This window comes from Mobula birostris, chromosome 5, assembly GCF_030028105.1.
Source record: "Mobula birostris isolate sMobBir1 chromosome 5, sMobBir1.hap1, whole genome shotgun sequence".
Taxonomy (NCBI): Eukaryota; Metazoa; Chordata; class Chondrichthyes; order Myliobatiformes; family Myliobatidae; genus Mobula; species Mobula birostris.
The window spans coordinates 85,527,959-85,541,030 of NC_092374.1; positions in this window are offsets into that span (position 1 = coordinate 85,527,959).

The following is a 13,072-nucleotide window of genomic DNA, read 5'->3' on the forward strand; positions in this document are numbered from 1 at the left end:
GCATTGGTTGTAAAGCAGGCAACGTATTTCACTGTACGTCTCGATGTGCATGTGATAAATAAAGCTGAATCTGAAACCCGATCTTACAGTCTCTCAAACACCTCTATTGTGTCTGTCTCCACCACCTTGCCAGCCAGCACATTTCAGATGCCCACCACTCCCTGGGCAAAATATTTGCCTCGTACATTTCCCTTAAATCGATACCCTCCGGTACCTGACACTGCTACACTTCCTCTATATTGATTCGGCCTCCTCTACACTGGTGAGACCCGTCTTATACGGGGGGACTGCTTCATCGAGCACCTCCGCAACATCTGCCGCAAGTGAGACATTCTGGCGGCCAAACATTTTAATTCCCATTCCCATTCCGACATGCTAGTCCATAGCCTCCTCTTGTGCCAAGATGAGGCCACCCTCAGGGTGGAGGAGCGACAGCTTATATTCCACCTGGGTAGCCTCCAACCCGATGGCGTGAACATCGATTTCTCCTTCCGGTAAAAAAAATCCTCCCCCCTTCCCTCTTCTTCTGTTCCCCACTCTGGCCTCTTAACTCTTCTCATCTCCCCCTGGGTCGCCCTCTCCTTCCCTTTCTCCTATTGTCCCACTCTTCTCTCCTGTCAGATTCCTTCCTCTCTGGCCTTTATCTTTCCCATCTGGCTTCACCTATCACCTAGCTTTCCTCCCCCCACCCCCCCACCCCCCATCTTTATACTCTGGTGTCCTTCCTCTTCAGTTCCAGTGCTGAAGAAGGGTCCCAGTGCAAAACATCAATTGCTTATTCGTTCCCATAGATGCTGTCTGACCTGTTGAGTTCCTCCAGCATTCCGTGTGCGCGTTGCAACAGATTCTGACTACCTGGTGGTGGAGGGAGTTCCAGTAGTTAGACAGTGAATGAGGGGAACCTGCTGGTGGTGGTGTTCACCATCAGGGAGGAGGTACAGGAGCCATCAGGCTCAATGTTATAGGAAGAGCTTCTTCCCCTCCGCCGTCAATTCTTTGAACAATTCATGACCACTGCTTCCCTATTTTGCTCTTGCTTTGCAGCACCTGTTTGTCTATTTTGTATTTCCCATTGTAGCTGTATTTTTAATAGATTGCATTTTAATGTATTATTGACTTCAGGAGGAGGAAACCAGAGGTCCATGAGCCAGTCCTTGTCAGAAGATCGGAGGTGGACAGGGTGAGCAACTTTAAATTCCACAGTGTTGTTATTTCAGGGGACCTGTCCCTGGCCCAGGCACGCAAGTGCAATTAAGAGGAAAGCTTGGCAGTGCCTCTATGTCCTTAGGAGTTTGTAAAGATTTGGCATTACATCTAGAACTTTGACAAACTTCTATAGACGTGTGATAGGGAGCATATTGACTGGTTTCAGCACAGCCTGGTGTAGAAACACTGATGCCATTGAAGGGAAGATCCTACGGCCCAGTCCATCACAGGAAAAGCCCTCCCAATCATTGAGCACATCTACACAAATCGTTGTCACAGGAAAGCAGCATCCATCATCGGGTCCCCCAACCACCAGGCCATGTCCTCTTCTCACTGTTCTCAACAGGAAGGTGGTACAGGAGCCTCTGGACTCACACCACCAGGTTCAGGAACAGTTATTGACCCTCAATCATCGGGCTCTTGAACCAAAGGGGATAAATTCACTCAACTTCACTTGTCCCATCACTGAAATGTTCCCACAACCAATGGACTCACTTTCAATGACTCTTCATCTCACATTCTCAATATTTATTTCTTACTTATTTATTATTATTATTTATTTATTTTTGTATTTGCAGAGTTTGTTGTATTTTGCACAATGGCTGTACGTCCAGTTGGTGTGGTTTTTCATTGATTCTGTTATGGTTATTATTTTATAGGTTTATTGATAATGTCCACAAGAAAATAAATCTCAGGGTTGTATATGGTGACATTCAGTATATGTGCTTTGGTAATTAATTTACTTTGAACTTTGTACTGCAGCTGCAAAACAACAAACTTCATGACATACAGTGTATCAGTAATAATAAACCGGATTCTGATTCTCAAAAAGGCAGCATTCATCATTACGAAGACCCTCAATCAGGACACGCCCTCTTCTCATTGCTACCATCAAGGAGGAGGTACAGGAACCTGAAGACCCACACTCAGTGTTTCAGGAACAGCTTCTTCCCCTCTGCCATCAGATTTCCAAACAGTCCACAAACACATGATCACCACTTCAACATTCTGCTTTTTTCACTCCTCTTTTTTTTGGATCACAGGTCAACTTTGTTCACCAAAGACACTATTAGGAATTTGCTGTGGTGCATTGCTGCAACACGCAATGAAAAAGCAACATTCAACAATTATAAAAATAAAGAGTTATATAAAAATAAGTTAGAGTTAAAGTAAATTTTTATGTCTTTGCACTGTACTGCTGCCACAAAACAACAAACTTCATGACATATGTGAGTAATAATAAGCCGGATTCTGATTCCCCGTACGTTCAGATTGTCTGTTTCCATCCGGCAGAGGAGTGTGCTTATGTGCTGATGTTAGGGTAGGCTGCGTGAATCATTCCGGTGTATCTTGTTAATGGTTATACACTCCACATTCACAGTCCATCGGCGGAGGATGGAGAGTGTGCTTAGTGTGGTTGAGCTGTTCAAAGTTCAAAATAAGTTTACTTTCAAAGTATGCATATGTCCCCTAAGATTAATTTTCTTGCAGGCATTCACAGTAGAACAAAAAACACAATAGAATCAATGAAAAACGACACACAAATACAACCAAAGTGCAAAATTATATGAACTGTGCCAATACAAACAAACAAATAAATAAATAATTACAGGTTGAGTACCCTTTATCTGAAATTCTAAAATCCAAAAGCTCCGAAACCCAAAATTTTTTTTGAGCATTGATATGATGTCAGAAGTGGAAAATTTCACAGACAGCTCTGAGAAGTGACCTCACATATTAATGAACAGAACTTAATGGCAAATAGGATAGCATTGCATAAAGCAACAAATGAAGATTGCAATCGTGTATCGAAAGAGTGGATTAGTTAGCGTTGGAGTGATCATTTGCCACTTAACGGTACACTGATCACGAACCAAGCAACGATCTATCACGGTGAACTGAAAATTGAAGAATATTCAGCAGGCTTGGTTGCAGAAATTTAAAGGGCACGGCATTAACTTTTTAAAGATTAGTGGTGATATTACATCTGCTGATCATGGAGCAGCAGAGAAATCGGTTGATGAGTTTGCCGAGATCGTCGCTGATGAAAATCGAACACACTGAACAGATGCATCAGTACATTTGTGTGATGAACAAACGTAAGATAAAGACTGCTCACTTGGCGATCCCAAGCTATTTCATTATATATTCCAAAATCCAAAACCCAAAACACTTACTACCTCAAGCATTCTGGATAAAGGGGTGCTCAACCTGTAACGCTGAGAACGCGAGTTATGGAGACCCTGAAAATGAATCCATAAGTTGTGGACTCTGTTCAGTGTTGAGGTGAGTGAAGTCAATGTCGCTGGTTCAGGGTGTTGGGGCTAGAGGCAAAGGTCGGGTCGATTCTGCTCACTGCTCCACAATGTTTACTCAGCTCAGTGCTGAACTGAGGCAGAGACTGGGGTCTGTTCCAGCTATTCCATGCTTCGCGTCTACGGACTCAGCTTTGTTCAGAGTGCTATTTGCTCTCTTTTATTGCTTGCTTTTCTTTCGACATTTTGGGTCTTTTTTTCAAATAGGTTCTCTTGGGTTTCTTTTTTGTTGTAGCCACCTGTAATGAGACAAATCTCAGGATTGTATCACATATACATACTGTGAACTTTGATGCTTGAAGAGTGGTAACTGTTCCTGAACCTGGTGGTGTGGAACCTGTACCTCCTTCCCGTAAACTCAGTTATCTCCATCGTGGGCACTCGACTCCGTAGCACCGAGGACATCTTCAAGGAACGACGGCTCAGAAAGGCAGCGTCCAGCAGGAGTGAGAAGAGAGCATGGCTTGGATGTCCCGAATGGTGTATTGAGAGCTGTTACTCATCTGTGCCAGTGAAGGCTAACCCACTGCACTCCTGGTTTGTGCCAGGCCCTCCTCCCACAGCTAATATTGGGGCAGGGATCAGAATCAGGTTTAATATCACCAGCACTTATAGGCATCCGTGAGTCTCGTGAGACCATGGATTTGCGCCTTGAAAGGTTTCCAGGGCGCAGGCCTGGGCAAGGTTGTATGGAAGACCAGCAGTTGCCCATGCTGCAAGTCTCCCCTTTCCACGACACCGATGTTGTCCAAGGGAAGGGTATTAGGGCCGATACAGCTTGGCACCAGTGTCACCGCAGAGCAATGTGTGGTTAAGTGCCTTGCTCAAGGACACAACACACTGCCTCAGCTGAGGCTCCAACTAGTGACCTTCAGATCACTAGACCGACGCCTTAACCAGTTGGCCACCAGCATATGTTAAGAAATTTGTTCACTTTGCGGCAGCAGCACAATGCAATACTTAATAATGGAAAAAAAGTGAATTACAGTAAATGTACAGTATATGTAATGCACTGTAAGGGTTCACTGCTAATGTAATGGTTTCTCTGTAATGTTCTCTGCTGAGGTAACGATTTCTCTGTAGCAGCAATGTTTGGGTAATGGCTGGAGATAACAGGACTGTGGATGCATGTTAGCCAATCAGGATTTTTTTGCCCTGTCTTGTGATTCTGGAAGCAGTTGATTTCGTGGGCTTTTGCCAGAGGGATAGAGAGAGAGAGATGAAGAGAGAATACACAAATGGAGAGATTTGGTAGACCGCTGGACGGTGTGGACTCGGAGCAGGAGTCCGAAGGTCGGCGATGCTCGGAGGAGACCGATGGTGGAAGAAGGATTACTGAGTGAACTCCAACTTTGTACACAGACTGTTTATTATTAAATCTTAAGAATTGGGCCCTTTTTCTTTTATATTTTGTTTCTCTACTAACCATATAGTCAAAGTAAGAGTTATAAAGCTTATTCGTTTAATGACATATTGTGTACTGTTTGCTATTTCAGGATACTGATTTGTAACAGGGAGCACATCGCACAGCATCCACCCAAACGAGATTTCTTAAGTTTGGCCGGGCAGGGGGTTATCACTCCCTGTATTAAGCCGCTAGGCGAAGCGAGTGTCACATATATATTAAATAGCTAAATTAAATAAGCTATTTAAAATAGAAATAAAAAAATTAGTGAGGTAGTGATCGTGGGTTCAATGTCCATTCAGAAATCGGATGGCAGAGAGGAAGAAGCTGTCCTTGAATCACTGAGTGTGTGTGTCTTCCTGCTGGTAGCAGTGGGAACCAGGCGTGACCTGGGTGACGGAGGTTCTTAATGATAGATCCCAACTTTCTGAGGCGCTGTTCCTTGAAGATGTCCTGGATACTACAGAGGCTAGTGCCCATGATGGAGCTGACTGAGTTTACAACTCTCTGCAGCTTACTTCGATCCTGTGCAGTAGCCCCCCCCCCCACACCAGACAGTGATGCAGCCAGTTAGAATGCTCTCCATGGTACATCTGTAGAAACTTGTGAGTGCCTTTGGTGACGTACCGAATCTCCTCAAACTCCTAATAAAATATGGCCACTGTCAAGCCTACTTTGTAACACTGATATGTTGGGCCCAGGATAGACCTTCAGATATATTGACATCCAGGGACTCTTTCCACTTCTGACCCCTCTATGAAGACTGGCATGTGTTCCTTTGTCTTACCCTTTCTGGAGTCCACAATCAGTTCTTTGGTCTCACCAATGTATGGATTCAAATTTATGCGTTTATACTTTATTGTCACCAAACAATTAATACTAGAATGTACAATCATCACAGCGATATTTGATTCTGTGCTTCCTGCTCCCTGGAGTACAAATCGATAGTAAATATTAAAAATCTAAACCATAAATAGAAAATAGAAAATGGAAAGTAAGGTAGTGCAAAAAAAATCAAGAGGCAGGTCCGGATATTTGGAGGGTACGGCCCAGATCTGGGTCAGGATCCGTTCAGCAATCTTATCACAGTTGAAAAGGAGCTGTTCCCAAATCTGGCCATACGAGTCTTCAAGCTCCTCATTTAGATGAATTTAGATTCATTTATGTCTCCTGTGTACATGGAGACATACAGTGAAATGTATTGTTTGTGTCAAAAACCAACACAACCTGAGGACATGCTTGGGACAGCCTGCAAACATCACCACAGATTCTGTCACTAACAAAGCATGCCCACAATGTTCAGCAGAACAGCTCAAGCAATACAACATAACAACAGCAAAAACATACCCCTTTTCTCCCTCGCAACCACCCACCTACCCATTCACAGACACAGACAGGCCTCGAACCCCAGGTCAGGCCTGGCCAAGCAGACTCGCGACATCAAGCCCCCAATTTCCGGACACGCTGACAAGGACCTCGGCCTTTGGTCCTCGACCTCTGGACTCACATTGATCTCTGATCCCGGCCTCAGAATACAAGGACATCCCACAGAACAGAGATGAAGATGTAGCCAGAGGGTGGTGATTCTGTGAAGTCTGTTGCCACAGTTGGTTATGGAGACTAAGTTAGTAGGCATATTTGGGATGGAGGTTCTTGTTATTGGGTATATTTGGGGTGGAAGTTGATAGGGTCTTGATTAGTAAGGGCATGAATGGTTACAGGGAGAAGTCAGGAGAATTGGGTTCAGACAGAAGATAAATCAGCCATGATTGAACGATAAAGCAGAGTCAATGGGCCGAATACCCTAATTCTGTTCCTATGCCTTTATGATCTTATGGATTTGCCACCTGACGAGGAATCACCAGTCCTCATCCTTGGGGTCCAGGCCTGAAGTCCAACAGCACCAGATTCAAGACAGCCTTCTCCAACCTGCACAACCCCAGTCACTCCCTTGGTATAGCAACCTTGTGACCACTTTGCACTACAATGGACTCGGTGTCTTTTTTTTCTTCTATTTGGGTTCTTTCTTGTATAATTTCAGTTTAATTGATGTTTTTCTTGCGAATGTTATGTCTCTGCTGACAAGTGCCTGTGATGATGCCTTGAACAGGTTCTTCACTGCACCTGTGCAGACATGCACATCTGATAGTAAACATGACTTCGAAATGTATTTGATAGGGACACTGTACATCGTAAGGGAAAAGAGCAAGAAATTATGACTCCGTTAACAATCACTTTCAAAGAGAACGCATGTTCCTTGAGCAGTATAAGATCTTAGATGGTGCTCAGCAATTGCAGGTCACTGCTATGGGTGCTACAGTGGTGTAGAGGGTACATGACACTGTGTTTGGAGTGTCGAGGAGTTCAGAGTTCAATTCTGGCACCACCTCTGTCTGTCCTCCCTATGGAATACGTGTGTTTTCCCTGGGTGCTCCCGTTTCCTCCCACATTCCAAAGACGTATGGGGAGGTTAATTTATCAGCAGCATCATGTGCCCCATTCTCCCTACAGCAGATGTTGAGAGGAAACCCTGGCAGAAGTACTGAAAATTATGGAAGGTGAAGACAGGGTTTGTTCATTATGTGCTGTGTTGTATGACATCATCATTATGTGCCGTGTCGTATGACATCATCATTATGTGCCGTGTCGTATGACATGGGTGATCATGATCAACATCATCATGATTGTTCTTGCCAAACTTTTCTGCAGAAGTGGTTTGCCATTGCCTTCTTCTGGATAGTGTCTTTACCAGACTGGTGACCCCGGCCATTATCAATACTCTTCAGAGATTGTCTGCCTGGTGTCAGTGGCTGCATAACCAGGACTTGTGATATACTTCGGCTGCTCGTACGACCATCCACACCTGCTCCCATGGCTTCACCTGACCTTGATCGGTGGAGGAGCTAAACAGGTGCTACACCTGCAGGCTACCAGAGGGATGGACCTCCTTTGGTAGAGACACATCTCCATCCAGCATCTCAGGTAAATGAATTGGTCATTGTAAATCGACCCGTGATTAGGTTAGGTTAATCGGAGTTGTGGGATTGCTGGGCAGCATAGTGAGAAGGACAGAAGGGCCCATCTCACACTGTATCAATAAATAAATAAAATAATTGTGTGTGTGTGTGTGTGTGTGTGTGTGTGTGTGTGTGTGTGTACACATACCACAAAGCTACAGTTTTCAAAATTATTATGCATTGCAATTTTGCATTGTGCTGCTACCACTTAACAACAAATTCCGCAATATATGCTGGTGATAATAAACCTGATTCTGATAGGAATAGTGTAAAAGGAGGAGAACTCTTCCTGGCCTTGGACGCAAGTTATTCATTCAGACATGGGGATCCTTGGCTGCTGGAAACCTCGAGCAATACCAGAGAACACTGGGAGCAGAGCGGCTGCAGGGAGACAAAACAAAGCTAGGCGAGGTGGTCGACCTGTATTCCTGACGCTGCTCCTAGACTTTCCGAGCCCTGTGTGGGCTACACATACAGAGCCTATAAAATGTATTCACCCCCCCCCCGGAAGTTTTCATGTCTTGTTGTTTTACAACATTGAGTCACAGTGGATTTAATTTGGCTTTTTTGACACTGATCAACAGAAAAGATTCTTTCATGTCAAAGTGGAAATTAATTTCTACAAATTGGTCTGAATGTATAACAGTTATTAAATACAAAATAATTGACCACAAATTTACTCACCCCTTCAATTTAGTATTTAATAGATGCAACTTTGGCAGCAATTACAGCCTTGAGTCTGTGTGGATAGGTCTCTATCAGCTTTGCACATCTGGACACTGCAATTTTTCACCATTCTTCTTTACAAAACTGCTCAAGCTCTGTCAGATTGCATGGGGATCATGAGTGAACAGCCCTTTTCAAGTCCAGTCACAAATTGTCAATTGGATTGAGGTCTGGACTCTGACTTGCCCACTCCAGGACATTAACTTTGTAGCTTTGGCTTTATGCTTGGAGTCATTGTCTTGCTAGAAAACAAATCTTCTCCCAGGTCACAGTTCTCTTTCAGGCTGCATCAGGTTTTCCTCCAGGATTTCCCTGTATTTTGCTGCATCATTTTACCCTCTACCCTCACAATGAAGTATCCCCACAGCATGATACAGCTGCCGCCATGCTTCACTGTAGGGATGGTGTCTTTTTTTTTGATGATGTGAAGTGTTTGGCTTATGCTAAACATAGCATTTAGTCTGATGGCCAAAAAGCTCAATTTTGGTTTCATCAGATCATAGAACCTTCTTCCAGCTGACTTCAGAGTCTCCCACATGCCTTCTGCCAAACTCTAGCAGAGATTTCATGTGAGTATTTTTTCCCCCCAACAGTGGCTTTCTCTTTGCCACTCTCCCATAAAGCTGCCACTGGTGAAGCACCTGGGCAACAGTTGTTGTATGCACAGTCTCTCCCAACTCAGCCACTGAAGCTTGTAACTCCTCCAGAGTTGTCATAGGTCTCATGGTGGCCTCCCTCACTAGTCCCCTTCTTGCACAGTCACTCAGTTTTTGAGGATGGCCTGCCCTAGGGAGATTTACAGCTGTGCCAAATTCTTTCCATTTCTTGATGATTGACTTAACTGTACTCCAAGGGATATTCAGTGACTTGGAAATGTTCCTACGTCCATCTCCTGACTTGTGCTTTTCAATAACCTTTTGCAGAGTTGCTTGGAGTGTTCTTTTGTCTTCATGGTGTAGTTTTTGCTAGGATCCTGACTCACCAGCAGTTGGACCTTCCAGATACAATCAATTGTAACAATTTGACTGCACACAGATGATCTTCATTTAACTAATGAAGTGACGACTGAACACCAATTGGCTGCACCAGTGATGATTTGGTGTGTCATATTAAAGAGGGCAAATACGTATGCAATCAATTATTTTGTGTTTGAAATTTTAAATTAATATAGGTCATTTTGTAGAAATCTATTTTCACTTTGACATGAAAGAGACTTTTTTTTTGTCGATCAGTGTCAAAAAAAAAACAAATTAAATCCACTGTGAATCAATATTGTAAAACAGTAGAATATGAAAACTGCCAAGTGGGGTGAATACTTTTATAGGCACTGTAACTCCCTCCCCAACACGCAACCTACCAGTCTACACATAATCCCTACCACACACCCAACCAAGTCTACAGGTAACTTCATACTCACTCCCACCTCAGTCAAAAGGTAGTTCCATCCTCACCCCCAGAGCAGTCTACAGATAACTCTGTCTCCAACACTGACCCAGCGCAGTCGACAGGTAATTCAGAATCCAACGCTAATCCAGCCTAGTCTACAGGTAACGCCATCCCCACTCACAGTTCAGTCCACAGGTAACTGCATTCCCAATCACAGCTCAGTCTACAGGTAACCCCATCCCCACTCCCTGCCCAGTCTACAGGTAACTCCATCTCAACCCCTTGCCCAGTCTACAGGTAACTCCATCCCCACTCACAGTTCAGTCCACAGGTAACCCCATCCACACTTACAGTTCAGTCTACAGGTAACCCCATCCTCACTCACAGTTCAGTCCACAGGTAACCCCATCCCCACTCACAGTTCAGTCTACAGATAACCCCATCCCCACTCACAGTTCAGTCCACAGGTAACCCCATCCCCACTCACAGTTCAGTCCACAGGTAACCCCATCCACACTCACAGTTCAGTCTACAGGTAACCCCATCCACACTCACAGTTCAGTCTACAGGTAACCCCATCCCCACTCACAGTTCAGTCTACAGGTAACCCCATCCCCACTCACAGTTCAGTCCACAGGTAACCCCATCCCCACTCACAGTTCAGTCTACAGGTAACTCCATCCTCACTCACAGTTCAGTCCACAGGTAACCCCATCCCCACTCACAGTTCAGTCCACAGGTAACCCCATCCCCACTCACAGTTCAGTCCACAGGTAACCCCATCCCCACTCACAGTTCAGTCTACAGGTAACTCCATCCTCACTCACAGTTCAGTCTACAGGTAACCCCATCCCCACTCACAGTTCAGTCCACAGGTAACCCCATCCACACTTACAGTTCAGTCTACAGGTAACCCCATCCTCACTCACAGTTCAGTCCACAGGTAACCCCATCCCCACTCACAGTTCAGTCCACAGGTAACCCCATCCCCACTCACAGTTCAGTCCACAGGTAACCCCATCCACACTCACAGTTCAGTCTACAGGTAACCCCATCCACACTCACAGTTCAGTCTACAGGTAACCCCATCCCCACTCACAGTTCAGTCTACAGGTAACCCCATCCCCACTCACAGTTCAGTCCACAGGTAACCCCATCCCCACTCACAGTTCAGTCTACAGGTAACTCCATCCTCACTCACAGTTCAGTCCACAGGTAACCCCATCCCCACTCACAGTTCAGTCCACAGGTAACCCCATCCCCACTCACAGTTCAGTCCACAGGTAACCCCATCCCCACTCACAGTTCAGTCTACAGGTAACTCCATCCTCACTCACAGTTCAGTCTACAGGTAACCCCATCCCCACTCACAGTTCAGTCCACAGGTAACCCCTTCCCCACTCACAGTTCAGTCCACAGGTAACCCCATCCACACTCACAGTTCAGTCCACAGGTAACCCCATCCCCACTCACAGTTCAGCCTACAGGTAACTCCATCCCCACTCACAGTTGTCTACAGGTAACTCCATCCCCACTCACAGTTGTCTACAGGTAACCCCATCCCCACTCACAGCTCAGTCTACAGGTCACCCCATCCCCACTCACAGTTCAGTCTACAGGTCACCCCATCCCCACTCACAGTTCAGTCTACAGGTCACCCCATCCCCAATCACAGTTCAGTCTACAGGTAACCCCATCCCCACTCACAGTTCAGTCTACAGATAACCCCATCCCCAACACTCAAGCCAACACAATCTACACAGGTCCAGCCTGGACCTTGACCAACAGCACCCCAGGCCGGGTCTACACAGACTGCCGCTGGATTCCCAGTCTCCCCTTCCCCACCACCACTCAGCTATCCCGTGTCTTTCAGGGCCCAACTCTAGCTGTTGGGTCCACAGAGACTCCATCTTCCTCCCACCCCACCTTCCCTGGATACCTCAACCCTCCCCTCTCCTCAAACACTCAACCCCCTTCCCCCCTCCAATCCCAGCTCCCATCCATGCCTGATCTTCACCATCCCTTCTGACCTTCCCCTCTCTGAGGCAGAATGTTCTGCCCTCAGTAAGGGCCTCACCTTTGTCCCCCTGCAGCCACACCTCAGTGAGTTTCATGCCTGCCATGACACTGAACTCTTCATCTGCTGCCTCCATCTCCGTGCCTACTTCTTTGGCAAGGAATCTCCACCCCACACTGATGCCCTCTTTCTACTGTCTTCAACCTTCCTCCTGCAGGACACCCCACTCTGGTCTTCTGCCTGTTCTGGACCTTTTCATTGCCAGCTGCTGATGGGACATCAACCATCTCGACTTCAACACTCCCCTCTCCAATTCCAACCTCACTCCTTCAGAAAGCTCTGCTCTCCACTCCCTCTGCACCAATCCTAACCTCACCATCAAACCTGCAGATAAGGGAGGTGCTGTTGTAGTCTGGCGGACTGATCTCTACCTTGCTTAGGCCCAGTGAACGGAACCCCTCTAAGGAGCAGGAGGCCATTGTCACCTGTACTGACCTGATTAGCTCTGGGGTTCTCCCATCCATTGCCACCAACTGCATAGTTCCAGCACCCAGCACCTCTTGTTTCTACGTCCTACCCAAGACCCAAAAACCTGCCTGTCCAGGTAGACCCATTGTTCAGCTTTATCCCCCAGATTCAGTCCCTTCCTACCTACGTCTGTGACACTTCACACGCTCTGGATCTTATCAATGATTTCAAGTTCCCTGGCCCCCATCTTATTTTTTACTATGGATATCCATCCCTGTAGATCTCCATCCCCCACGAGGAAGGTCCCAAAGCGCTCTGCTTCTTTCTGGGAACAACCCCAGTTCCCCTCCACCACCACCATCCTCCTCCGCCTGGCCGAACTTGTCCTCACTCTAAATAATTTCTCCTTCGCCTCCTCCCACTTCCTTCAAACAAGAGGTGTAGCCATGGGCACTTGCATGGGTCCAAGCTATGCCTGTCTGTTTGTTGGCAACATGGAACAGTCTATGTTCCAAGCCTACACTGGTATCGC